This window comes from Gobio gobio (assembly GCF_949357685.1).
Source record: "Gobio gobio genome assembly, chromosome: 11".
NCBI lineage: Eukaryota > Metazoa > Chordata > Actinopteri > Cypriniformes > Gobionidae > Gobio > Gobio gobio.
Window position 1 is genome coordinate 24116277 of NC_137104.1, and position 27931 is coordinate 24144207.

Genomic DNA, 27931 nt, shown 5'->3' on the forward strand with positions numbered 1-27931 from the left:
ATGAAACAATTACAAAAAGACTGCAGAACCACTTTTGAACAAGACGTGACATCACTGATACTGTAGCAGGATAGGAGAAACTATTGCATGCCAGTGAAAGCAACATAAACCATGTTAAGGAACCCGAGACAGCAGAACAGAATGTGACAAGAGAATGAGGATCCTTCTCGTCATTCACAGAGAAGATCTTCTCGCCCTGCCTGCAGGCCTTTCACAAACACACCAGTGAAGCTGTGGTCTAGAACGCATCTGCTCTGCCTCAAGAGTTCACGTTTCACACCTCAAAAGTAGTGAAGAATTCAAGGTGTGAGATGAAGAGTATCAGTCTCAATTGATTAGCACAAAGACTCAAACAAAATGAGGAAGAGACACTGACATAAATCATCTGAGCTTTCAAATATGCTGCAGTCACAAAATAAGTGTTTTCCACACACTCTTTGGCAGTCTGCATTAGGCTAGCCGTTTCTCTCTCTTGTGATCCAAGAGACTCTGCTGCCTCTAAGCCATACCAGAAATACTTGCACCTCTTTGTGCAAATACAAGCACGGACTTTCCAGCTAGGTTTTTTCACACTCTCCATTCAAAACAGGAGTATTTGCTCAGTTGCTTGAAGGAAGCAGATAGTCAGCCAAATGAGCCTCACTTTACAATCAATGACACCTTTGTTTTCTGGCATTGTGCAAAGTTTGATGGGAATTGTGATGCACATTCCCACAACAACAATTGTTCTAAAAATATTCCAATATTCATGCTGCGACCCAATTTGCAAACTATCCATCCTAATTCTAAATAGTATTTAAAATTAGAATAAGTGTTTCCCAAATCAAAGTTGAAATGAGTACCCAGTACTAAGGTACCCAGATATGTAAAGATCCAAACACACTCAAATGGCTAATATTGGCCACAACCCACTGTGCTTTGAAGAAGGATACAGCATTCTGAACAAATAAAAAGTACTACAAACTAGGGCTGCCGCATAATAGTTAACTAAATATTACTCGACAAGAGGAGGCTTGGTCAACTACTTTTTAATTGGTTAAATCACAAAATCAATCAATTAAAAAAAAAAAACACAACAACAACAAAAAAAATGAAAATTTTCTCTGTAATTTCTGCAAACCTTCTGCCTTTATATATTATATTGTAATAATTTCAGTTACACCACAAATTAACGTAGAAAAAAACAGTATATTTTAAATATTAGTTGTAATTGCATCTTTTTATGAAACAAGGCCAGTATCACTGATACTAAACTGCTAGATTGATTTTTTAAAACATTATAGACATTCAACATTACAGTAGAATTAAAAGCTTTATCAATTTCAAGAGAATAATTTTTCAAATAAACCCATTATAATAAATGTAATTTACCTGTGTCCTTCCTACCCGTCTTATCAAACTGTCTGCACAGCATAAATAATAAATTAAATATAGAAGATCTCCTTAAAGCTACAATTTTCTCTGTTATATTTGCCATTAATGTTAATCAAAGAACAGACATCATTAGTCGCTGCTGTTCCTTTAAGATCTGCCGCTGCAGAAAATGGCGCAGATCTGACGCAATGTCATCTCATTTTCTCCACAACTCTTTTAAGTTCATGTAAGACGTTATTTAACTCATTTTATGGGCATTCTGGCATAATTCTGTTATTGTTTGTTCAAGCCCGAGAGAGAACTCGATTCTGGTGCGCGTCTCAATCAGCTTTTGACAGCAAAAAAAAAATAAAATAAAAAAATTTACAGGAATTAGCGAAGTCACACAGTTACAGAGCGTTATCACGGCTGGTCTATGCTGAAATTTGTCAGGCAGAAAATTCAAAGTGTGGTAACATTTTGACAGGCTAAAAATACCCCTCCTCACAGTCACATCCCTACTAATCAGGTGAAATTGTTTTCAAAAATTCACAATATCTATTATTTATAATTATATATATATCTATTATTTATAAGTAATTACATATATATCTATTATTTATAAGTAATTTTATATATATAATATATATATATAATAATATAACATAATATATATATATATATTAGTGGTGGCCCGTTATCGGCGTTAACCTGAGACCCTTATCGGGCGATAAAAAAAATATTGCTATATAAAAAAATAAAATATATACCAAGCCGAATTACACTGTAGAGGGCGAGAGAACGAGTCTTCGAACCAGTGTGTATGCCTACTAGTGTTGTCAAAAATATCGATATTTCACTATGTATCGATACTGAAATATCTGAAACGATACAATACAATACTCCTTTTCTATAGTATCGAAACCAGCTGCGCTCTCCTCTCCGACCGACAGTGAGTTGACAAGCACCCGCCTCCTCTCATTCAGTCCGGTTAACCCTCTGAACATGGCGAACGGGTGTTCTACTGGATCATGACAGCGTGTTAGTATTGGTGTGACCGGTCTGAATTTCACGTGGGGTTGCACATAACGTTAATTCTACTAATTCCCGCAGATTTCGCGCTTGCATCTGAAGCACACAAACACATACCGTAATAAAGCCACCTCTGACATACAAGTGCAAAAATGAGCTCCTTTTTCCAGCTTATTAATGGTCAAATGCACTCAAAAATGTCTCAATGCCCATCTTGGTGAGTTTTAGCGTAAACAGTCGTAACCAGCTCACAGGAACAGTGTTTGGGATCCTTGAGTGCGTCAGGTCTTAAAAGGACAGAAGTTATTTATTATTCAAACTACAAAAAGACAAACGATCACTTACGAGTACACATATTCTGAATGCCTTTGGCAGAATTCAAATGAGCCATTTTAATCTAGATTAATTCCAAGATTACAGTGAGAATAATCTAGATAAAAAATAAAATAAAAAATAATAATAATATATATATATATATATATATATATATATATATATATATATATATATATATATATATATATATATATATATATATATATATATATATATATATATATATATATATATATATATATATATATATATATATATATATATATATATATATATATATATATATATATATATATATATATATATATATATATATATATATTAGTGCTGGGAATCGATAAATTTTTTTTTTTAAACTAATTAATCGTGCTTGGAAGCATTTACATGAATAGGAGCGTGATCATGTAATGCTGGTGTAATATCAACGTTAATTTGCCCAGCCCTAATAAATAAATAAATATATATATATATATTTTTTTTAATGCAGACAAAAACTGACATTGCAACATTTAGTTTTTCCCCAATATCCTACATCCCCACTACACACACAAAAGTATTAACTTTTTTCCAACAGTCTTGTGGACTTAACTGGACATGTGCACGCAACGGCCATTGTAAGTCCAAAAGACCACAAGTGCACATTAATTGATCCATTTGGGTAAGGGCCAAAACTGGGTTTGGTTATTAGCATAAGGTGTACACTGCATATTGGAAATAATCCACTACATAAAAGAAAGTTAGTGGCACATCCAATGAGAGATAAAAGGCACATCTGTGATCAAATTAGTTTAATTATTAAAGCTCTAATCTATTCCTCCTAGGGCTGGGTAAAAAAAAATCTAAATTGATTTCTCGATTTTAATAGATTCACATTTTTGCAAACCAATATTGATTCTTAAATCCCAAGAATCGATTAGTCATCCTGTTTTCAGTAGATGAATGAACGGAACATTGTAGCACGCCTCCCATCCAATAAATTGCAATAAGCTTTGTGCTTTGTTACTATTAATAAGAAACAAAAGTCTCATTTCAAATTACGTACATTTTATTAGGAAATTCAAAAACGAATACCATTTTGGCGCAGTGGCATGAGATCGCGCTGGTGCAGCTCAGCTCAAAAGAAGCGGATGAACTGATCTTCTCTTCCGCCTTAATACCAGTTAAGGCCTGTTCACACTAGGGCTGTCAAAATGTCTGAAAAGCTAAATTCGAAATTCTTTCATAAATATGATCAAAATTCGAATTATATTCGAATTCTAAAGGCAATATTTAAATGTTAGATGGAAAATGTACTGTATTGTCTCCTATGGCCACAAGAGGGCGCAAGCGAGCACAACAAGCAAATGTAAACCAAATCAAGCATCGCATATTTTATTGAAATGAAATTCACTTTTTACAGTGCATTAACTTTTTTTAAACAATTGTTATTAAATAAAATATAATTTCATTAATGAGCATGTAAGGAAAATTAGGTAACAAAGGTGCATAAAACAGCAAGTGCATCAGTAACCTGAGAAGACACGCTTCAACAGGCAACGTAATGTGGACACAAAATAGCAAACGGACATTCAGAAACAATCCATTTCGACTCACTAAACATCAACATATTGTTGGTGAAAAACACCAAACAGTCAACTTGACCTGCAGCGAGTGCGGAGCGTTTTTTGGTGAGGTACGATCAAGTATGTCTTTGCCAGCTGCGCAATATGTGGATACATATATACCGCTTGATTTTTGCCACCAACTGAGAGGATTTTCGTCAGCAGGAAGCGCATCTTCTCTTTCATTTATATCCATCTCATGCTCCTAAGCCCTGATTGCCTTCTTCTGCACTGCTCTGTCTGACTGAATACGCCGTTGAACAGGTTGCCCATTTTTTACGCATTTTTACAGTCGCAGCGCTGTACTGGATAAACAAACCGCATCAGTTAAGTAATCATCATGTCTCGCGTGCCTCTACCAAAAATTTGAATGCACAGTTTTTGCATTCGAATGTGCTTTTTTTGTGTAAATTCGACGAATATTCGAAATTTCCACGCGCGTTTAACGCCTCGTGACTAAACAAAGGGTGCCAATGTGAGTGTGCACACCGACGCGCAAAACGCTGGGCGTAAAAGCTTTTTTTGACACGGCGCGTTAAAAACTGGCCGACCAATGAGATCTACGCTTTTGTTCCCGTGCCTGGAGCTGCTGAAGTGACAGTAAAACACGACTTGGTGGCGCTCAAGGACAAAACGGTCTTGCCGAGCACACATTGATACGACGAAGTAGTAGTAAGTAGACTAAGAAGAAGATGAACAGCTAATGCTGCTTGCCAGTTAGTAAAAAGTGTGTGAATGGTTTTGGCCATAGACATATGTCTTATGGGATTTGGCAAGCACGTAAATTCTGTCTCTCTTCTTCTTCTGTGTGACAAGCGAGTGTCAGAAGTGTAAAGTGCCGCAGCACCACCTTGTGTACCGGGAGCGCTATCTACTGGATTTGCACGTTCACTCGGCGCATCGCCAGTGAAAATCGTTTGGGAGTGAACACTCAAGACGCGCCGAAAAACGCTGGCGATAAGCACGCGCGATATCCATCCTGGTGTGTACAGGCCTTTACAGCGCAAAATAAACATGAATGAGCTTCTGAAAGTGTGTTAAAAGATGGAGTACAACTTAGCAAAATCTGCATCATGTCACATGGAATCGCTCAGCGTTTCAAACGTGAAAATACGTCAGTAAAACAGCTTGTAAACAATGTCATGTAACGTCACATTTACCTCAGAAAAAACATATCCAGTGTCCATAAACTCATTAGTCAGCCAGAAAAATTAACTCTCGAGATGAACATTTTGCTAAATATATGCACCATATTATAATTTTTTATGGATTTAATTCTTCAATATTTAATGCATGTTTGAATAAATCTGGCAAGTTTTTATGACAGCCACCAATTAAATGTTTATATTTCATATAACTGTAATTTAAGTGTTTGTATTCAAATCAGCTAATTTTTACCTTCAATTTTAAAGTAGGCTACAACTGACTCCCATAGTTTACAGTATTAGTTAAGAGATTTGTTTTCCTTGAGAGAATTTGCCATGTATTACCTAATATATATCCAAAATGAATCGAATCGTGAAATTTGTGTCAATACCCAGCCCTAATACATCCATGACAAAATAGTTACACTAATGGACTAAATTACCTGGAGTAAGAAGAACTGTTTGTGACCATTTTAAATAATAAATTGTTGACTTTCATCATGTTGAAAAGCTGCTTTAGGGAGTGGTAAAACACAGTAAATCAAGTCTGGTGGCTTAAAGCTTAATTATTTCACAGCCAAGCAGCCGATGAAACTCAACATTCAGTTAGTTGGCCTGAGCAAGTTTTAGGGAGATGCCAAGAGCTCCATGTGTTTAAGTAATTCAAGAAAACTGATAGACGATTGTTCCAGCATGTTCCCGAATAGCAACTAAACGAACAGAAAAACTTAATTATATAAATATTTATTTGGCCTAACATATGCGTTTACATGTGTTCAAGGCTGATTCCCTGTGTGCACCTAAAATTCATTTAATACCACTCAGTTAACCTTTAAAAACACACGTATGGTTACGTATGACCCCTTAAGACAAATGCAATGGCAAGCTGATAACATTCAAGATAGATATAAGATACCATTAACAGCCACAGCAAAGATGCACATCACTCATTTGGGGTGCATTATATTCCCAACACAAAACAAGTACAGATAACATCTGCACTGTTCTGCTCTTTGGGATTAGTCTTGTCTAGATAACATTGACTGCTATGTGCAAACAGATCTTGCTCATGTTATTCAACATTTGCTTGTTAAGCTGATAAAAAAAATAAAGAGCACAGAGTGAATTGAAACTGATTTGATAGCTACAATGCAAAACAGCTGACGCTGTTGAACACATTCCCACAACACACCTACATTGTCTAACCAGTGTGGTATGCTGTTTAGACACATATCAACATTACTCAAATTTTTCAAGTTAATCAAGGACAATTTCTCATGCTTGATTTTCCCCAAGAAAAAAAAACCCCTTTCATCATAAAACTGCATCATGGAATATTAAATAGCATATAGTGAGACATCTTTCCATGTCACTGGTATGTGTCTATGGATGAAACGGCAATAAATTAAATCAAAAGCACTAGCTTTCAATATTTTAGTCCGGGTGCCTTTATGAAGAAAACTTTTTACAACGTTACGGTAAAAGAAAAATGTACAACGTTCCAGTGAGGGGTCTTTGTGTACAAAAGAGGTCTTGGGGAGTTCATGTAAACACTGAAGGAGTTAATTACGTCTGTAAGAGCTTCACCGAAATTAATTTACCGGGTGTAACTGCTTTTATAGTAAACAAACACACACTGTGCACCCAGAGACAACACGCAATCAATCCCACAGGACAAGCCGGGGAAAAACATTTTCTGAACATCGTTTTCAGAAAATGTCACAACCACAATCTTTAACTACTTAGAATCTGTTTATACCCATCATAAAGACTGCTAAATGGCTGGCTGACATACAACTGTGTGGCGGACGGTATCAAACTTTCACTTTGCCATAATTGCTGAAGCTTTTATCATGGTATACAATTACAATATTATCAAGATATTGAAATAAGTTGTTAACAGGTTTAATAACTTTCTTTTAACAAAATACACTGAACATTTAAATTAGGGATGCACCGAAACCCGAGTACTGGTATCGGTATCGGTCCGATACTGTTGTGAAGTACTCGTACTCGTAAAACTACCCCGATACAAACGCACCCAATACCTCTTTATGGCAACGCATCTTCGGATGCGGAGCCGCGCGGAAAGTTACATAATTCGCCATGCACACCGCGGCGCCAAGTGCAAATGGGTCTCGCGCTCTCAAAGCGCACGGCAGCCATAATATGGCTTCATTTTTGCCGCACGCACCCGAGCGCTAGTGCGGACGCGGCGAGTATAAACCAAGCTTAACCGCTCATGAGGCAGATACCTCTCGGTAGTGATTGCTGAAAGTGAAGGGCTGTTTAGTAGGGATGTGCGCAATGACTAGCCTAACCCCGGTAGTATAACAAGCCTAAGCAAGTTTAATTGTTATACTAGTTTGACATGACACGGAAGAACATGGAAAAGTTTGGTGTAAGCTTTCAAAATCCTCCTTCACCGAGTGGAGATTTATCTGAAGCCTCCGCAAGCGCCAGAGAAAACCAACGCATGCAAAACCTGAGGTAAAATTAAATGATTTTGTTTTGCTGCAGATATACACTTTTCAAAATAATATATTAATTTCAAGATATAACATTAACATGACAGTAATTTAAACATAGCCTTTGTAAAAAAATATATATATTTAAAGCAAAACCTTTAATGTGCCAAAAATATTTAAACGACTAGTATTTTCCAAGTCAAAAAGAACCTGGCTCTCACTTTTCCAAAAAGGGCTGTATGGCTATGATAACAATCATTTAATTCAGTTGTTCTGCTACTATGTTGTGTGGTACTGGAATCCACAAGAATGTTACATGTTACATTTATGAGAAAAGGGCAGCAGTGCCATGTTTGTTTAGGAAAACACCAAGTTGAATGTTAAAATGTCAGCAACAGCATCAATTTGTGTATTTACTTTGTTACAGTCAGAAAGTTAAAAACATCTGATGAAAATAAAACTTTTGTTTTAAGAACTGTAATGGTATTATTAAGTACTCGTATCAGTACTCGGTATCGGCAAGTACTCAAATGTATAAAATAAATGTTTCAAACAGATTCAAGTGCAAAAAAATTATAAAGAAATACGTAACACTTTACAATGAGGTATCATTAGTTAATGCTAGTTAATGCATTAACAATGAGCAATAGCTGCATGTGTTACAGAAGTTACTATTCTTTGTTAAAGTTAGTTAAAAATACAATAGCTCAGGTCCGTTAAATGAAAGTGAAGTGACGTGTGGCCAAGTATGGTGACCCATACTTGGAATTTGTGCTCTGCATTAACCCATCAAAGTGCACATACACAGTAGTAAACACACACACACACACACACACACACACACACACACACCGTGAACACACACCCGGAGCAGTGGGCAGCCATATTGCTGCGGCGCCCGGGGAGCAGTTGTGGGTTCGGTGCCTTGCTCAAGGGTCTCACCTCAGTCGTGGTTTTGAGGGTGGAGGAGGGCGCTGGTTATTCACTGCCCCCACCGACAATTCCTGCCGGACCTGAGACTCAAACCCGCAACCTTCCGGTTACAAGTCCGACTCTCTAACCATTAGGCCATGACTGCCCCTAATAGTACATTACACCCCAATAGCCCCTAAATAGTACAGTTACAACTTTTGATTTTAATAATGTGTTATTAAATGTTGAATTAAACTAAGATTAATAAATGCTTTAGAAGTATTTTTCCTTGACAGTTTAACTAACAAATTAACTAATAGAGCTTTAAAGTAAAGTGTGAGAATAAAGACTCAGAAGAGTGCTCGCGAACGCCCCCTTTGTGGTCAATGTGTGCCCTTGATGCCCACTTTTGCCGAGTTCCACAGCAGACTTCTTCCTGACAGTCAAAGCGACATTACGTCACGGGAGTGCGGACTCTTTGGAAGACCGCGAGTGTTAAGGTGTGATTTGGGGAAAAATCTAATAGAAAGCATGAAAACTGACCCCCCCCCCAAAAAACAGGGTTCAAATAAAGTGAGTAATCCATAAAACCACTTCCTGCTAAATGTACCATTCAAATTTGCAACTCCATTTCTCACATATGGAAGCCATTTGCCTCGTAAAAAGTATCATAAAGAGCAGCTCACATAAGCAAGACATTTTAAGAGTTATAGGGCCACTATAGTAACGTCTGACTCCTTGGAAACATGTAAACCAGTTAAGTTGCTAAGCATTACCCTCTACCCAAAGCGACTGAGAAAGAGCAAAGCAACAGCCAGGGTGGAGACACCAGCACAGTATAAAATATTCTACCCCCCCATTTTTCTGCCTTCCGCTCCCTTTTCCAGTCAGCTGAGGGCCGGGAGGAAATTATGTCAGCAGCTAAGCATTTTCTGAGGCCAAGTTCATCTGCTTTGTGTTTGTGTGTTCACCAAGAGACCAAATAGGCCTTTCTTCAATAGCACAATTGCTGATTATGCCAGCAGGAGAGTGCTTACCACTGTCCCAGCTGCTTCAGGACACACACACACATCACAGAAGCTGGCAAGCATCCTGTGCGCAGCTCAGGAGAAGCAGGCATGTGTACAGAATGCAGTGGAATTTTTGTAATAAGCTTATTAAAGCAATTTCCGAGCATTCTTCCCTGAGGACAGACTTCCTCACCGTGACAACGCACATTCAGCCTACTCCTAATGTCCACCCTGGTACTTCTTGATCACTCACCATGTTTCACCTTGTATGATCACACTGATACTTAAACTGGACACTGGCTTTGATCAGATATTAAGCATGACACACCAAATCCAAAAGCCCTGAGCTTTCTAAACTGCTGTCAGCTGAGCAGCTAAAATAAAAGGCTTATTCAGGTTTGGTATAATCCGTCTCCATTCCAAACTAGCCGTAGAAAGTACACACGATACAACAAGGACAGGTGGAGCTACAACTAGCAGTGTTCAATGGCCCTTATACAATATTTACCAAGCAAAATGACCTCTGGCTAGCAGGCGGTGCTTGTGCCAAGAGACATAACAAAACCAAAATAGCTCAGTATCCTGTGCGTTTACATATGGAACAGAATGAACAGTTAAACATCAATGCTTTGTCTGGCAGTGATGAGGAGCAGTGATGCAACTAACTTAACTTTTCAGTAAACTTTTTTTCAAAACAGCTTTTCCAGTAATAAGCTACTTTTTTTTATTGTGATAAACATCAAAGTTTATGTCGTCACATTTTATTGTGCAAGCTGCTCACAAGACAAACTGAAGCAATAATCTAACGCCCTCCTAAAAAGATCACACTCAAAATGGTATTGAGGTATGATTCATTCATTTGGTTCATTCGTCAAGTAAAACCAATAATTAAAAAAATAAATAAAACTACTGTTGTACTTTACTAAATGTTATATCTACCTTATTTCGCAACACAGAAGTAAGCTACATTCCGTAAATGTGCAACACTTCGGATTTATTAGCCCATAAATAAGTAACTAAAAATTACAAAATGCAGTAAACTATAAAACTATTTAAAAATTGGAAGCGGATGACACCGGAAGCATTGCACATTCAAGTTACAAATGTCCACAGCCAGCCACTCTTACATTAAAAGCAAGGTGGATAAATAAATACATGTTTTATATTAGTTCTATTCAAATATATCTGTTTGAGTTTAAGGCTGTTACTCTAAAGACCCTAACTTCTAAATGGCTCTGACTGCAAAACGATAATATCCACAGAAATAGCGGCAATGCATTTTTAGTAGCTTGTTAGTTACTTATTAATTCATCAGAAGAATGTCTTGACTGTAGTTCAACTTAACTTACAAACTTCTTCCCCAACATTGCCATCATAATATCATGATACACAGCTAGATTAATAAACCCTAGCTGTTGAATGATAGTAATACTGCTGTAGGTTGAGTGGCTAATCTAAAAGGAGCTTCACTCTCAGATCCTGAATGAAGGACGGAGATTAAGACGTCACCACTTGATCCAGACGCTGCCAGTTCAGCTGGCCTCCCTAGGTCATTCAGCTGCAAGATTTATTTCCAATTGATGAGAGCTAAACAGAGACTTTCTATATGCGGCTGCCGTACACAATGTCTGCTGGGGAAAGTGAAGCTGAAAATATCAACTGCGTGTGAGAGCATGAATGCAGAAGTTTAAAATGTAACTTCACTGGCAACTGTATTACAAACAATTTGAAACCAATGCAAAAAAGCAGTCATGCCTCTGCATCGAAAGATCTGCTTTCATGTGGCTTTCATAACAGCACGTCGCTTGCCGGTCAGGTTATTAATCTTGCTGTGTATTGTCTCCGGATATAGAGCTCTTGTGAAAGCGAAAGTGACCGGGTCAGATCTATCTGTAGCTTTTAGGAAATTACAGCTTTCACTCAAAATGACGTAAATGCATAAGTGGCTTACGTGGTAAAGTTCGGTATACATAAATCAATAATATCAGTTGTGTTTATTCTCCTATGAATGCCAGGTGATTCATGATTCATGATGTTCATCGTCCATTTCAAAACGGCAGATTCTGTTTACAGCACATACTAGAGCCCTGCCAGATTAAAATTCATAAAAAAGGCATAACAGACACTATATACACACTTCCTTAAACACGCATCTCCCTGGATTTCCTGAACACTGTGTTTCACAAGACACAGTCACCAAAGTAAACATCCCTTACAGAAATGCAGGCAGAGCACAGAAAAGCATATTCATATAAAATGTACAGAAAAAAGTTTACTTAAATAACAAAGTAAAATGCTATTACAGTGCTAAAGAGTAAGTTCACATCAGTTATAGCAAATATAAAGCTAACAATATAGGGCAGTGCATCGGAAAACAAAGTCACGATATGTATCGTGATATGAGTCTGCACTAAATTTTACCTCAGCAGAAGTTTAACACCTTTTTATTACACACTGCATACTAGAGCTGCAACTAACGATTATTATTTTTCTGTCGACTAATCTAACGATTATTTTTTTCCGATTAGTCAACTAATCTAACGATTATTTTCCCAGATTAATCGGATGCTTCTTTTTTACTGATTATTGTATTCCAAAGAGGGTAGTGAATTTGTATAATATTTTAACATGAAATCAATGAATGATGACAATATTAATTGTATTTCAGGAAGGTAGTGTACTGAAGCCATTTTATAAGGAAATTTATGAACACAATAAGCATTTTAAACATTATGTATAACTAATGATACTATTCATCATAAAATGTATACAGAGTAGGCCTAATTAGGAAATGTTGTTTACTATAATAGTTGAGTGTGATTTACTTATTGATTTATGTCAATAGTAAACGAAAATGCACATTTATCAGCAGAAGGTTCACATACAGGAGCTTTCAGCATAGTGTTAATTAGGGATGCCACAATTCTCAATATAATATTGAACCGTTCGGTACGGCATTCACGGTTCAATACGCGCTTGGGAATTCGGTTTTGCATTTAATTAATTATTTTTCTACAAATTCTATCATTTGCCTCCATCCCAATATACTGAAAAACGTGACATACATTCACATCACACGTTAGTGGTGGAGTTATACTCACGGAACACTATAGTTATTTCACAATCAAGAAAGTTCAGTATTGGCATGCGTTTTAAAGCCTTCATTCGCGTGCATATGCACTGTTTTAACATGCGCTTCTCTGAGTGCGCGCACTAAACGCCTGTCAAACACGTGATTACTGGACTAAGTAGTCTTACTGCGCTAATACTGTCAAATACACACATGGTTAACATAAACACAGTCGGTTATGTCTAAAGTGAAAGTAAAATCGGCGTGTGTCTGTAGATTAGATGCACGCAGGTCTTAAATTGACAGCAGCGCAGCCTAGTGAACACGCTGTCCTTAAAGGGACATTACACCTTTAAAATTATGTCATTATTTACTCACTCTAATGTTGTTCCAAACCTGAATTAATTTCTCGATGACAATTTTAATTTTTGAGTGAAATACTCCTTAGACAACATTTAATATTTCATCAGAATATTTTCTTGTTTTTTTAAAGCACATAATGTACTCATTGTAATACATGTATATTGTAATGTTCTCATTCTAATATATATTCATAAAAATCATCTTAACATTGCTGGTAGGTTATCACTGCTCAAATTAAAAGGTTAGTTCACCCAAAAATGAAACTTCTGTCATTAATTACTCACCCTTATGTCGTTCCAAACCCATAAGGGTTAGGGTTAGTATCTTCGGAACACAAATAAAGATATTATTTTTGATGCAATCCGAGAGCTCTCAGGCCCCTCCAAAGATGAACAAAAGTCTAATGGTGCGTTCACACCAGACGCAAATAAATCGCGCTATTCGCACGTAGTTGGACACTTGAACATTTTGAGTTTACTTGCTTCATTCGCGTGTGACATTCACTACACAACAGTGAACAATGAATTTGCGTAATGGGAGGGGATTGTGCCAGCCAGCTTGTCTCGTTGAGAAATGGCTGACATGGATTGTTTTAAAATACAGCAAATAAGCTCAATTTGCAGCTTTAACTAGCTTGTGGTCTCATGTGGTTTGGAACGACAAAGGTGAATAATGACTGGGCGATATGGCAAAAATAAAATTCTCTCAGAACTATGGACCGATTCACGAGCAGCATCTCACCCATGCAACGGCATTCTAAAAACATGGCGCTCCAGTTAGAAGAAAGCTCAACTTGCGTCTAATATCTTTGCTTTTTTCCCCATTCCACTGCCCGCAACATTTTCAACACTATCGCATTCTGTGTGAAGAGCTGCTTAAGATGTGATGTGTTCTGCATTCATAGAGCGTCACACAGAACGTTTAATCAGACGCGCCATCATGTGCTCAGATAATTTTCTTCTCTTGAACGGTTATCATTGCTGTATTGTCAACATGTCTAAAATGTAACGTTTTCTTGGGGGTATTTGAAAATAAAAATCACCCAGCCCTAAAACTTACACTTATATAGTTATCATTACAGTTATCCTTAATGTGAATGACCCTTTAAATCAATACAATTTGGTACATTGAATTCTCAGCTCGAATGCCATAAGAGAAATTAAAAAGTAACTAGTCATTAGATAAGTGGCTGCAGCACGGATCACTGCCAATGAGGTCTTTGAAACCATTGCATTGTGGGGGCTTACGATGAGTGCACTCATAAACACTAACTAGTCATTAGTCTCAACAGCAAAATACTTGGTACATTATTCTTGTAGGAAAAGGTTTTCCATGACATTAAATTCTGTGTTAACAACATCCCTTGCCATTTTGAGGCATTTCTGGCCTTCAACATACACAAACTCGTATTAGCTCAGTTTGGTGTGTGTTTAGTAAGCCACCTGACTGCATGGCACTTCCAGCTCAGGCATAAAGCACCCATTGTTCTCCCACTACGCAGAGAGAAACAAGCCCAAGACTTTGATTAAGGTCAAGAACAAGACCACGGGGAATTCGTAAACAAGATAAATACACACTGATGTCAGCCTCAGAGTGGTTCTCTCAAAGACCTTCATCATAACCTTCTCAACCAGATTCTCTGCTCATCTGTGGTCATCCAACTAGCCAAAACCGGTCTAATAACCTGTGAGAGAGTGAGATCATCTAGATTGAGGATTGAGGAAACCTGAATCCTGATCCTACAAAAAAGACTGATTTGCATTAAATGACACACATAGGCATAAGAGGTCAGGGCTCTAGACTTATTCCTCCCAATGGTCGCTCTGGTGCAACTAACTTTGTCAGTTGGTCGCACCCTTTTTTTAATATTAATCATAATGACCCTGCATGATGATAAATCATTCTCTTAATTTCTATATAGTTTCGCATTGATGTAAAGATTGACATAACTAAAAGGTTGATATTTGCTAAATATTTTTATCTGGACATTGCTGACATTTTATTAAAGCAATATTTCCATGACGACGCATCATGCCCTTCACATGACACACTGCAGCCACAAAAGCGCTATATGGCAGATCTGCTTTTATTTCCTTTTTTATTCAAAATATCTTGCTGGTAAGGATGTCACAAGTACCGGTTCTTCTGCACTGAAATTTTATAAATGTGATAATACCAGCATTTCTGTGGTACCGGTAGTACAGAGTATATTCTGTACCCACTAGTAGGCAGCTGCTTCACTTCATGAGCATTTACTGTTTCACTTAAGAAAACTGTCATATCATGACACTCAAAGGTCTTCACGGCAACCCGTCAAAATAAAAGTTATATTAGAATTATATCAGGCTAGGCTACTGTTGTACAGTAGATTTAGCTATGTCTCAATGTAATAATAATAATACTGCTAATAATTATTAATATTAGGTGTGTATAGAGAAGAAAGTGTGTATGGTCGCGCTCCATCGTGATGTCGCTCAGCCATCACGATGCGGCACAACCCTATTTGTTTGGATGATTCTAGAGACCTTCACGATTATGTAGATATGTGTATAAATGTGTATATATGTGCGTGTGTGTGTGTGTGTGTGTGTGTGTGTGTATATATATGTGTGGGTGTCAACAAAAAATACTTATTAGTAACATGAAAATAACCTTTGTTTGGGAGGGTTTGCCTTCTTTATGCTTCCTTGAAGTAGGGGTACTAGGAAATAGGCGCTCTCATGTGACAGGAAGAAAGTTAATACCTTTTTTTTTCTCTTGAAATCTTTTATTTGGTTGTTTTCTTGCATGTCATTGAGATTAAAAACATGGATACTATCTAGAAAAATACTTACAAAAGGAAAATGACTATACACTGCGGCAACTATAGTTGTCGGTGGGCTTAAATGGGTTAAGTAGGTAAATGCAAAATAATTAATAATTTTCTACGTAATGTGTTACTTTGTTGTTCACTTTTCAAATCTGTCACAAGTCACGATACTGAACTCACAATGCGATACCACTGCAATAATTAAAGCTAAAATAAAGAAGATGGTTTATTATTATAAATAAAAAAAAGACATTTGGCATTATTAGGACCCACATAAATTCCCCCACTGCATTATTATGCATTACATTCACTATTAAATATGGTAGTTTAATGTAGTACTGTTACTGACACTGTCAACTTTCTTTCTTTTTTCTAACGCAGAACACTCACGCTTTAAATGCAAGCATTCGTTGGATCTCTTTTACCCATAGGCCAACAAGCTGCGCGCACACACTCTCCCACATAGTCTTTCTATTAATGCACTTACATGAAATGACTTCACAAAAATGTAAATTCTCTCTTCATTTACTCACCCTCATGTAGTTTTGGTGCGTCACACACACATACATTTAAACGTCCGTGTTTAATATAGTATGTGCGATGTAAATTTGTTCATCATATAAAGCCATTGTGTCTTTTCAGAAAACTAAAATTTGGATTAGACCGCTTGATTATTTTATGATGTTTTATGACCTTTATGACTTTTTTGGATCTTAAGTTTTAGGGGAATTGACTTTAAAGCTATGGTCTACGATTTCAAAGATTGTTCATTATTAATAACCTCGTTTAGATGCTGGTTATGGTTCTACAGTACAATCCTAACAATATGAAGAGAAAAAAGAATGAAAAAAATCCATTCACTCTATTGGGTGTACACCCGCAGAGAAATTGACCAATGTAAGCTGTCCGGCCGGACAGCTTACATTGGTTAACTGCTCTCATCCAATCCCTGCTCCACTCGCGTTTCCCCCCGACCGCACCCCACCCCACCCCGCCCCCTCCTGCGACATGAAATTTTGCGGGCAAGTAGGCAGCGTCAACTCAGCAATGGAGAAAAACCAACAAACAGACATCAGAAAGCGGCCCCTGCTCGCCCCAACAATCAAGGTTGGAAGAAAGAGAAAGTCAATTGAGGAAAGAGCAGAGATTTTAAAAAAAAAAGATAAGAACGCCGGACTCAAAGCCGAATCAATATAGGGTCCACCATTGCCCGTTTGAGGAAGCTTCAGAGAAACCTTGGACTTAAAACCGACGCTGACTTTTTGTTGAGCAGGTATGCATTTATTTATACTTTTATGGTGTGGTGTATTACATAAATAGCTTTTTATCAGTCTGACAACATGATCATGCTGCCGGTCGGCATTGGAATGTTAGCCGTTTAGCATCGCCTATCACGGGTCAAAGTAATTATATTTCTTGAAGTGCTTGACTGTTTCAATAGTCCTAACGTTAGCGGTTTTCTGTTCGAGCCGATAGAACATTGCATGTGTTGCTAATCTTGCGTGGGCGTGAACTCAAACGTGTGGCTCTGAGCTATTTTGTTACGACAATGGTGACATTGAATTGTTGATGAAGCAACTAAGTTCAAGTGTCGAAAGTCAACTTTACATATGATGTGTCATTAGCGCGGTCATTAGATTGAAGCGACTAAGCACATGGTACATCTCTGTTCCGATGTTTACTCCTGCTTGACTGAGTGACGTTGTTGTTGGAGTGACGCACAGAGGGGAGGGGTGTGCGTGTGGAGGGGCGGGATGAGTTTTTTAAAAATTCAGGCTTTCTCGACTGATTTTCAACATCGTAGACTACAGCTTTAAATGAAGGGGAAGAAATTCCTCAGGTTTCATAAAATATCTTGATGATGAATGAAAATCGCATAGGTTTGAAATGACATGAGGTTGAGTACTAATGTTGTCACAATACTGGAATTTTTTACTTCAATACGATAACGGGGGAAAAAAGTATCGATATTCGATACCATTTGAGATACCACAGGGAAAAAACGCTACATACTGTCAAATTTGTAATATTTATTTTTAGCTTTAAAGCTTTTTTCATATATACATTGAGTTAGCAAATATGAGATCATTGTAATGGTAATTGATCAACATTTATCAATTACCATTACAATGATCTCATATTTGCTAACTCAATGTATTTTTTACAATGGGGTAGTTTTGTTTTCAATAGCTTACACACAGCACAAGAAAGCTTGATTTCAAATGGTAAATTGAATTTAAAAAAGACAAGTAAACAGTAATAAAATAAGAACAAAAACAAATTACTAACAATAGCACAAATAAATAGAACAGAATAAAGATACAAATGAAATAGACAGCTTTTTTTCAGGTAGGTCTAACAGTAGTATTCAGGTAAACTGAATTTTTAAAAAAAGCATCTTCATTGTAAAAAATTAAATACAGATTAATCCATTAAAGTTACACAAGTTAATCAGTCAAGAGCAGCAAGTGATCGTTTGTCTTTTTGTAGTTTGAATAACATTAACATAGAGAGTGCCACGTTTATTCGGCTGCTGTCCCTTTAAGAACTGACGCACGGATGGATCCAAAATACTGTTCCTATAACACATTCTTCCTGAACTGTTTACAACTGTGTTTAAGTTAATACTCACCAAGACGGGCACTGTGACATTATTTTTGAGTAATAAGCAGGAAAAAGGAGGTCATTTTTGCACTTGTATGTCAGAGGCGGTAGGGACGCACCGGTTGACCGGCCAAAAACCGGAACCGGACGGTTTTTGCTTCTAGCGCGCGATCGGCAACCGGCCAGTTTTCTTTTTTTTCTCTGCCGATTTATCCGGAAGTGCGCCCGCGTGCACATACGCCTATATTGCAATCATTCGCGAACATGTCACTTGTGTGTTACAAACGGAAACTGGAGAACTGAGGGAAGAGACAAGATCCGCTGAAGGGAATGAAGAGCCGCTTTCCTGCGCGAGCTGAAGTTGCGCGAGTTTACCTCTCCGCGCCTGCACGATAGGGATGGGCGATATCTTATCGTTTGCGATATACCGGTAAAAATTCTCCCCACGATAAGAATTTGACTTCCTGCGATAACAACGATAAAGCCTAGTTGATAGCGCGACCCATCAGCACTGTGCCACCGCTGGCCGTCTCTTGATGCTTAAAGCGTTTACTTTATGATGGCCGCGGTGGCTGCATTCGTCAAATTGTATATAGAATTTTATTGTGGTGCCCCCCGCAGCACTCGGTGCCCTAAGCGCGGCGGCACTGAATCCGCATCTCACGTGCAGAGCGAAAACAACTATGGCGGAAGCGTTCATAGCTATAGGGGCTACCTGAGGGCAATCTGAACCTGTACATACAGATGTATTTTCACTCGCTGAGCACTTGGACTGAGCGGGAATCTCATTGGCTGGCGTGCACCTATTACTGTGCCTGTTTTGATTTCAGCAAATCAGTTAGAATGAGCGCTGACAACGTGATTAATATTCATGAACCCAGAAGCTCATTATTCCTTAGTGCAGTTTATTTTTATTAGTAGAAGAATTTGTGGTATTATTATCTTATCAACTCAAATTACTGAAGTTCTATCATTAAATCATTATTTTCAACTTTTTTGTAATCTGAAGACATTTTTGGGATAATTACTTTTGCTGTTTCTGCTATTTTTACCACTGTTTGCACTATGTATGAATAAATACAGAATCGGTTTACATGTAAAACTTGTCATTGATTTCAAAATTATTATTGTTTGTATTGTGTGATGTTTTTTAGCACAGTTGCACTATTTAAACATTACCTGCACCTTTACAGAAGACAATTATATCTGCAACTTTTCCATTTCTGAAAAGGCTGGTGTGTAATTTTACATTAAAAAATTAATAATAAAAAATAATTTTTTTATTTTATATATATATATATATATATATATATTAGAGCTGCAACTAACGATTATTTTTTCTGTCGACTAATCTAACGATTATTTTTTCGATTAGTCGACTAATCTAACGATTATTTTTCCAGATTAATCTTATTATTCTTTTTTACTGATTATTGTATTTCAAAGAGGGTAGTGAATTTGTATATTATTTTAACATGAAATCAATGAATGATGACAATATTAATTGTATTTCAGGAAGGGTAGTGTACATAGTATGCCATTTTATAATGAAATATATGAACAAAAGAAGCTTTTTAAACATAATATATAATGATACTATTCATCATAAAATGTATACAGAGTAGGCCTAATTAGGAAAAGTTGTTTACTATAGTAGGTGAGTATGATTTACTTATTGATTTGTGTCAATAGTAAACGAAAATGCACTTGTATTTATCTGCAAAAGGTTCACATACAGGAGCTTTCAGCATAGTGTTAATGTATAACTAGTCGTCTATTTTGAAGATACATGTGCATAAACAACGACTAAAGCTGCCAGAAGTTTTTGCCCAAACTTCAAAGACAAATGATTAAATGATTAAAGCTAGAGGCATATCTTAACTTTAATGTTACTTTAATCATGTAAACTACCTATATACAACAAGTTATTATGCATATGTGTTTGGGACAGAGCGGAACCAGGTCGCATTAACAGGAGATATATGCAGCCCATAATAAATAAAAGCACGAGACGTACTGGGGTCGGAGAAGAAAACAGGAAAATGTGACCGTCTGTTGCAATACACGCGCCACGGTTCAGCTGCGCGAGAGAACACTGGCAGCAGGGTTGCCAGGTTTTCACAACAAACCCCACCCATTCGTTACTCAAAACTAGCCCAAAACAAGCCCAATCGCGTTTCGGGGAGGTTCTCTGGTAAACATCGCGTTCGGGGGGATAAATATGTGTGTTTTTTTGCTTCAACCCGCGGACATGAGATACAGCCCGCGGCAACAGTGTGAAGTAGCCCAATTCCGCGGAAAAAAGCGGACTTGGCAACACTGACTGGCAGTGTGAAAGCTCCCGCTCTCCACGCGCACAGCTCCTGCTCTGCCACCGCGTGCAGTGATAAACCGGCGTTACAGAGCGAACAAAGCACAGTTTTATTCGGCTTCTGTTTAAAGTTCTCCCACACTTTTGAATGTCGCGGTCTGGCTTTATATGATGAATGATCATTTTCACTATGCCCGGGAGCAGAAGCTGCCATTATTCTAGATCTTCTGTTCCATTCTAGAACGTAAATAATGTGCCGCCGACGCGTCGACGCATTTCACGCACGCCGACGTATTTTCGTAGTCGACGTCATCGACGACGTCGACGCGTCGTTGCAGCCCTAATATATATATATAAAATTATTTTTATTTATTTATTTTTATGTATTATAGGAGCCTATTTGATGACATGTACGTTTTGCTTTAGATCATTGTTTGTTTTTCTGAAACTCGCAAGAATGCATGCAGCTTCCACTTGTATCCAAAAACATGGGGAATGATACTACATTTATCGTCACTGATATCGTTATCGCAATAAATACTAGAAAATAGCGGGATAAATTTTTAAGTCCATATCGCCCATCCCTACTGCACGAGCAGATAGTGAGCGTTTGTTCAGCTCCGCTTCTCACGTGATCGAATGAGAACGAAACAGACTAACTTGTGAAAAAGCCGAAATATTTCTTTTTGTAGCCTAAAGAAGAACATGCTGCACTTTAGAAATGAAATACTATCAGTTCTGTAGCCTATAGGATGATCATTTATATTTGGTAACACTTTAGAATAATGGTCATTAGTTAATATTAGTTAACTACATTAGTTAACATTAACTAATAATGAACTGCACTTATAAAGCGTTTATTAATCTTTGTTAATGTTAATTTCAACATTTACTAATTGTTTGGATTGCAGAATATGCAGTTGTTGCCTTTAATTTCACCTTTCAGCCTTTTCATTTCCAATTTAATTTCCTGTTAATTTCAGATTGCGGACTTGTTTTCATTAGCCAAAAGCCAATTTAGCCTGTTAAATACCAAATAAACATCTTGTTCATGTATACTTTCATTACTTTATTGTGTAAAAAAAAAAATCGGAAATCGGTATCGGAATCGGCCAGTTTTCTTGAAAAAAATCGGTATCACTAAGAGGCGGCTTTATTACTTTATGTGTGCGCTTTAGATGAGCGCGCGAAATCTGCGGGGATGAGTAGAATTATGTGCAATCCCGCACGAAATTCAGACCCACACCAACACTATTTAACCGGATTGAATGAGAGGAGGCAGGTGCGTGTCAACTCGCTGTCGGTCAGAGAGGAGAGCAAGAAAGCGCAGCTGGTATCGGTGTATCAATACCGTAGAAAGGAGTTTTGGTAACATTTCAGATTTCAGTATCGATACATTAAAATATCGATATTTTTGACTACACTAGCGAGTACTAGATGACAATTTACATTTTTGGGTGAATTATACTTTATAAATACAGTAAGCGGAGTGTAAAACTAACTCTATGGCTCAGTTTCACAGACAGGGCTTATATTAAGCCAGGATTAGGCCTTTACAATCAGGGCATTTAAGTAGCTTTTATAAACATCAGGGCTCCAGAGTGCGACCAAATGGTCGCATTTTGCGACTAATATTTGAGAGTGTGTGATTGAATTTTACATCCAGTAGCACATGTGCGACCAGTAAATTTGCCTGCTGTCGGTACTGGAGAAATTAAGAAAATACACTTACTAATTATAATTGATAGACGTTATGTCTGGCAAATTCTATCTTTGCCAGCCATTTCTATATGAGAGAATATTAAACCATTTGTCCGTGATGCATTTTTGCCATTCGCAATCCAGAAGAGAGAGAAAGCGAACGAGCTCTCTCACGTGGAGCTACAGCAAACACAACACCATAGTCAGCTTTAAAGGGTGAGTGATGATGGCCAAGAACTAAACAAAAGTTTAGTCTGCTTAAACTTTAGGGATGTGCTGTGATATTAATCTAATTTTATTTTCGATTTTGGCTTCCAAGAATTATAAAAAGATGGAATGAGGTAAAACTATTCCTATAGCCGTGTCCAGTCGAGCGCGACATCCTTCCCTTCACAGCCTTGCGCTGTCATTTCTCCTTAAACCTAAACTAAACGTCAGATTCAGTGATTGTTGTAAACTGCAGTCTCTACCTACTGTTGCTAAACTGCGGGATGTGTTTGATAATAAAGAGCTATTAAATGCACAATAATCCGCGCAAGAGACGCTGTTTCCAGCTTCAAGGCGGCTTATGTGTGTGTGCTTCGAAATGGACCGACTTGCACTTAATATTTTAGGCTTCGTGTGCGCGTCTAAACCATCAAATAAACAACAAATAGCCGGTGTCAAAATGACCGGATTGGACAGTAGTTACTTTAACAGTTTATATCTTAAATGGGCGTAAATAGTTTGGAGAAATAGGAGAATATGATATTATTAGTTCTACATTCGATCGGTCTTAAAGGGGCAGCGTCTAATAAACCTGCTGACCATTGAGCCATTAATTCGAATCGAACAAAAGGCAAATAGAAAATATTCACATCTCTTGAATTAATAACTTTAGCTTTTATAAGCATTAATCTATCAATTTATACAGTGAAAACTATGCAGTGTTATTTTACATTTCATTACTTTATTAGATTTCTTTGCAGGTTTGTTCTTTACTGTAATATTAATGTCCCTGTAAAGTCAAAACTAAACATGTGTTCTGAGTTCCTCACACCACAGATAAATGTGTTATTAACCACCCAGCCAAATTTGAATCATAAAAAAATCCGGGAAGTACATAAAATAGCTTATCAAAAACCTGAAAAAATGAGCAGCATTCTCTGCTCTCAAACGCTGGGGGTGTGTCCGCTGTCGGCGCCGAAACCACGCCCACTCGCGGGAAAGCGGCAGTAGCACACAAGACAACACTCACTGATCACGAGCGTCTATGATCACGACGCACCAGATGTCGGCGGGACGGGAGGATGAAGGCCTGGGCGGGGGATAGTCGGTTCTGCAGCGGATTATCAGTGAATCCCAGTTTTCTCAGGTGAAAGTTTGTAAAATGATCCGGTGTAAAGTCACTGCAGAGGCAGGTGTCGGTGGTGATCCTCAGCTCTCCATCAAGGTTGCTGTTCACAAAATTAATCCACCTCTTCATCGTTTTTGTTTTGTAAGCTGTTATGCAAGTTGTTGACTATAGTAACTAGTACTGACAGTAACTCGCGATCGAGCGGGCAAACTGATGCGAATGTGCTCTAGTTATGATCGTGTTAGGGGAGGAGCCAGGCTCGGTGGCTCCAGTGCGTCATCAAGCCACCGTTTTAGCCCCGCCCAGAAAATCCTGAACACAGGAACGGTGAAAAACTGTTTAACGGTCTAACTTCTGAATTAAGTACTTCATAGTTCACAGTCTTTGTAATGTGTTTCAGCAATACATTTCTAACATTTATAATGTGTTTAGAAACAAATCTCAGAATTGCCTTTACAGGGACTTTAATGTTAGCAGACCTTCCGAATGCCTGAACACTGGTCCATTTACACATAGATGTTTTATATTTTGTTCAAACTTTGCGGTTTCTTTTGCTATGGATATTTTACTTTTCAGATTATAAAGCCATGTTAATTATGTTCTTAATTATGTTTTTTTTTTTAATAAAAAATAAATAAATAAAGTATAATAAAAAGAACTGGTAAGAATACTGTTAAAGTACCGGATCGATAAGCAGTATGGGTAAGAGTAGTAATACCATTAAAACCTTAACGATACAGATCCCTATTAGTAATACAGTGGAAATTAGTAGATTTGGTTAGCATGTTGATTTACGGTGTGCGCCCCTAAAATTTCTGGTTGTGCCCCTAAAATTTTCAGTTGGGGGCCACTGTGCTCCTAGTGAAAAAAGTTAGTCTGGAGCCCTGAACATGCCTTAGAAAAAAAACATACGGGTGTGCATCTTGAGACATAAAGTATGTCAGTACAAGTAGCTTACATTTGAAACAATGCATTTATGCTCAAATATGCATTTCAGTATGGGACTAGTCTTGAGCCTTGTCTGGGAAACTGGGGATATTTCACAAATCATGCGAGAAAAAATGTTTTGTTTACATCAACAATACATATCACATTTTTATATCACGGATCGTTACGTGTATCGTTATACCCCTTAAATTTAATTTGACAGATTTGTAAATATAAAAAGTGTTCTAAAAACATAATTTAAGGCTCGATATTAAGCCTGTTCACATGCTTGTCCTTCGGAAAAGTAAATCTGTCATTCACTTGTCCGAGTAAAACATTTGCTTGTCCAGATTTTTCTTTTTGTGTGTTGTAAATATAAACTATTCTGAAGCAATATTCTCACCAGTGTTCAATCAGCTTTGACATATTTAAATCTGCATATTTGTGATATTTTTACCGTTTTATAAAGGGCATTTTTTCATAATCTTATTAAATATAGGCTATGCTTCCGCTTTCATTTTACAGTATATTCTTAAATTTGATCTATAAATTAAATTACATTAAGACACTATAGGCTGTTACCAATCAAATTTAATTATTTACACTGAAAAATTACAACTGCATTAAATAATGTTATGAGATTATTTTAAATATTTTTGAATATACAAATAAGATATGTTGGAAAGATGAAACTAAACCACCAGTAGGTGCCAGCAGGTGACCGTCTTAATGAGTGAGTCATTGAGTCGATTCATTCAAATGGATGATTCATTCAAGAATGAGGCAGTCGTTTACGAATTGAATCTTTGATTCAACCGATTCATTGAAAACACCGAATCATTCAGTAACACGCTGTTGCTGTGAGATACGTTACGTTTTTGTTGTGATATTTGTTTGGAACTATTTTCGCTGCTGAAATAGAACAAAAACAGTCCATATTGCATCTAAAATGTAAGTGACTTAATGTTAATTAATTGTTTATGGAGCTGGCGTATGAAATCAGTCTCATGTTCAGTCATGATGGTATTCAGGATAACAACACTCTTGTTAGTGTTTTGTTGCTTAACTGTATCGTATGTTATAAATAATAACACTAAACCATTTTTAACCGTGTATGTTAACTGAGTTTCTTTGTATGAGCGGCGCTAATTTTTTTCCGATTTTCTCCTCGAGAGGCGGCGCGAGCCTCAACAGCACAACCTTGTCAACGTCAGTTTATATTATTATCCACTGTTGATCTCCACTTACACTAACTGAATGCAGAATCATTATTGCATTTTGGTGATTCCCTAGTTAGTTTTTGTTTTGACGATTTAACCAGGATACTTGTCCGTCGTGCAAGTAAAATTATTTTTCACTTGCCCCTTCAAAAAATCCACTTGTCCCGGACAAGCGTTAATGTCGAGCCCTGATTATTTATTATTTTATATTATTATTTTTTTATTTCATGAGTAAAATAGGATAAGTTAATATTACAACTGTTATATAAATAATATTATAACTGTTTCTTTGCCTTTATTATAGTTGTCAATACTGAGCTCGCAGTTCACATGGGTAGGGTACTTTGTACTGTGTGTGTGTGTGTGTGTGTGTGTGTGTGTGTGTGTGTGTGTGTGTGTGTGTGTGTGTGTGTGTGTGTGTGTGTGTGTGTGTGTGTGTGTGTGTGTGTGTGTGTGTGTGTGTGTGTGTGTGTGTTGACTAAGTTTGACTTTATTTATAATAGATTCAGAATATCTCTGATAAATATTACTTATAAACAAACATATTGCAGGTCTATACATACGTGTATACCTTCCCTGTAGCTCAACCAGAGCATGGCTTTTGCAATGCCAATGCCATGGGTTCGATTCCCAGCAAAAGCAAGAACTGATATAATCCTGTATATCCTCAATGCAATGCAAGTCTCTTCAGATATAAGCATCATAATATATACATATATAAAACATATAAATATACATATAAAATAACAAAATCACATAGACACATCTAAATATTTAAGGAAATGAAATTATTTGAATTGATGAGGACCAATGTCTATTTTGTGCCAAGATAGTGTTTTTTTTTTTCCCCAATCAATTTTAAAAAAAACGATGTGGTCCACTTTGACAAATGTCTGTGGTCAGCCGCTGTTTCTCTGGGGTTCAATATGATCTGTGTATCCCTTGCGGGTTTCAGATCAAAATCAGACCACATTGGTAAATGCAGGATTTACACTAAATGCCGATCCTCTTTCACCACAGCCAAAAGGATGTAAATAGACCTCATTTCTTGAGATCTTCATTTTAAAGGGGTGTGTGACACCCCAGTATGTTCACCCACAACTCTACATTTCTTTATCTGACACCTCTAACAGCAACCCAGACTAAAATGTCAAAGTGGGAGCTGAATCAACATTTACACCAGACACAGGTCAACACCCCTCGACCAACAGTTTCCATAGTTCTGAGATTAACACTAGTTGCGGGAATCCTACAGATATGATCCTAGAAACTAATGAGCTCATTCTCACTATTACTACCATAAACTCTCTTGGGGAATTTGGGGAACAACCCTTACACTAAATCAGCCTAAAACACACACTGGATGACGTAAGACTGCCATTTATCAACATTTCTGAATCTCCATTTAAAGAAAAACACTCGATTTCTACAGAAGTGTACTAGTTCGTACAAGTTAAGTTAACCATTACAGAAATTAAACAACGTACAATACGTAACAGCAACAGTCTCAATACACTGAGCAAATGACTACAATTTGGTGTACAATAAATATTAGCCGTGCAATATGTTGCAAATTGAACCACTAACGTTAAGCCATTAACAATGAGTCGAAAAACATAACCTGTGTATAATGCAGATCAAAGGTTTAGTGACATTTAACCGCGGTGATAAGGCTAGGTAAATATTTCATTTGAACATAACGTTACTTCCTGGTTACAAAGGTGTGAATTTAA

General features: G+C 37.3%; 1 protein-coding gene across 6 annotated transcripts in view; it reads right to left on the minus strand.

The window, feature by feature from the left end:
* Positions 1–27931, minus strand: part of rnf19a (ring finger protein 19A, RBR E3 ubiquitin protein ligase) — a 57664-nt gene that overhangs the window by 29248 nt on the left and 485 nt on the right. The window lies entirely within an intron of this gene.